This window comes from Medicago sativa, chromosome 7 (assembly GCF_051527215.1).
Source record: "Medicago sativa cultivar Bolivia chromosome 7, Bolivia_mono, whole genome shotgun sequence".
In the NCBI taxonomy this organism is placed as follows: Eukaryota; Viridiplantae; Streptophyta; class Magnoliopsida; order Fabales; family Fabaceae; genus Medicago; species Medicago sativa.
In genome coordinates this window covers 13,817,933-13,820,542 of record NC_140755.1, presented here as the reverse complement: position 1 = coordinate 13,820,542, position 2,610 = coordinate 13,817,933, and the positions used below count along the sequence as shown (strand labels likewise).

The following is a 2,610-nucleotide window of genomic DNA, read 5'->3' as shown; positions in this document are numbered from 1 at the left end:
TGCCATGACTCGAACCCTTGACCTCCGACTTTTCAATCTCTAGATTAAATGGGGTCAAATCTAAAATAAAAATAAGGTGGCAAACTTGTAAATATGATTTTATGTCTGATTTTAAGAAAAAAGGTGTGAAATATTAGCATATTAATTGTTACGTTAATATTTTTATTCCTTTGCCATGACTCGAACCCTTGACCTCCGACTTTTCAATCTCTAGATTAAACTGATTTAACTATTTATGCTCCTAAATATCATTGCAAACCTGATTTTAAGAAAAAGGGTGTGATATCTTTTCTCATAAAAAATATAAAAATATAAAAATTCATATTAAATTCATGTTTTGTTAAAAAATTCTAATTTTTTTGGAGAGATTCTTATAATATTATGGATTTTTCTGTAAAATTTCATTCATAAATATGAATTTTACATATGAATTTACTTTAAAGGATGAACCAAAAATGAAGATAGAAAACTTTTAAGAGACTAAAAGTTGAAGAAAAATTTTAGAGGGAGTAAAACAAAAAGTTAACATTTTTATAGAGACCAAAAAAATATTTAACCCTAAATTCAATTGCCACAACGACGGACATATCGAAATGTAAATGTTTTTAAATATAAATAAACTTATTGTAAACTTTTAACCAAAATTGATTTTATAAAACCATTTTATTGCAAAATATTTGCCAACACCAAAATTACTAACTAAAACTTATTTGAAACGAATTTCAAGAAGAAAAAAGAGCTACTATATTTTTTATTTGAAATACAAACACAAAATTCTTGAGGCGTGTTAACATTTGGTTATATCCATAGAGATCAATGTCTATAGTTACACATGCTCTCCACAATCAAATAATGCAAAGTCCTTTAACAAACAAAGTTCTAAAGAGATCCATTACATGCTTATTATGAACAATCCCAACTTCAATTCCACCTTTGCTATCTTTGCTCTCCGCCAAAGCAATGGTTAAACCTCTATCCGCAGAAACTATCTCCACCTTTGTTGGTCTTCCCCAACCAAAATCAATCTCATAAACACCAAATCTATTAGACCCAGCAACTCCCATCATTTCAAATTTTTCACTTGCTAAAGAAGCGAATTTATCAAACATATCACTAGCTCCATCAAGAACACCCTTTTCATTTATCATGTTTATTTTCTCATGAATACACTTACCAACTAAAAACACTCCATCTTCGTTTATGTAATCCAATGGTTTTGTATCAACAAGATGTCCCCATACACAATTTCCAAAATAGTTATTTGGTAATGGTGGTTCTAACCTTGCTCTGCAATCTACGGTGAATGCAAACCCAAACTTCTCTTTCTCCTTTTCAACTCCATGAATTGCTTTTGCCAAACAAACAAGCGAATAGGCACAAGTGAGAACAAAAGATGATAAAGATTTTGGCTTAGAATTCAATTCATTTGTGTCCAATAATTCCCATTTCGATAACACCATTTGCTTTATTTTATCCAAATCTTCACGTGTGAGCTTGAATGTAGCACGAACATAGTCCTCGAGTTTTGGTTCAAAAGGTAAAATCTTCAAGCATCTTTCGTTTCCTTGTTCATTTGGGGACATCATGGTTATGATCTTTCTCCAATTATTTGTGAACTTGTCACCAAGTCCGTTGTCTTTGATGATTTCCCTGTCTAATAGAGGTTTTAACTCTGGCAACAAAGTTGGTAGTTCTTCTGTTTCAATAGTTTTGTTGCATAGATAAGCCCAAGCTTTGATGAACATGGTTGAGGATTTTCCATCAAGAACAGCATGATGAGTGCTTATTCCAATGGAAAAACCACTTTCTGGAAAAAGGGTTATCTGGACTGAGATAATAGAAGCAAAAGAATCTGTCGATTCTAAGTGTGGTACAAAACAACGAGACAAAGAAGCTTCATGGGGTGAATTTTCAATGACATGATTGAAATCTGCATTAGACTCTGCAATGATCAAGGAAACTCCATCATTTGGAGTATATTGGATTATTGGTTGTTGAGATTCTAAAGGCCAAACGATGTTACCAGCTAAAGGGAGAAAGTCTTGGAGGGTTAAAGAGAGTGAAGATTTGAGAATTGGAACAAGCTTCTTGAAGAAGAAAGAAGGGTGTGAATGTGAATTTGGGAGGGTGTAGAAAAAAACACGTTCTACTGGATGGAACCTTAGCCAAAATATGTCAAAGTAAGTAAGAGGGGTTGTTGTTTTTCGAGTTGATGATGGAGGAAAAACTTTGGTGTGTTCATGGATTTTAACGTTGTTGTTGTTGTTGGAAGCCATGTGAGAGGAAAGTGTTGTTTGAATAAATTTGGTTAAAAATTTTCGTAGCTGTGAAAGATTAGAACAAAGCTTTATTTTAAGGGGAAAAAATGAGAAGAGAGACGTGTTGACGAGAAATACAAAGAGTTCAAAATGATAAGAGGGGAAAAAAGAATATCATGATAATTAAAGTCACGAATAAAACTAGATTAATAAGCAGACAAGAACTTTTTATGTCGTTGTTTTGCTACTTATTTTTTTCTTAGAACGGCAAAGAAAATATTATTGTTAACAGATAAATAAATTTCTTATAGAAAAGTTAAAAAAAAATGTTGGAAAATATTGGGTGACAGAA

General features: G+C 32.0%; 1 pseudogene across 1 annotated transcript; it reads right to left on the bottom strand.

Annotated features, from left to right (window-relative positions):
• Positions 1–720: 720 nt before the first annotated feature.
• LOC146904425 (phenolic glucoside malonyltransferase 1 pseudogene) lies at positions 721–2,326 on the bottom strand (annotated as a pseudogene). The gene has a single exon (XR_015019966.1). The product of XR_015019966.1 is annotated as a phenolic glucoside malonyltransferase 1 pseudogene (transcript).
• Between the last annotated feature and the right edge of the window lie 284 nt (positions 2,327–2,610).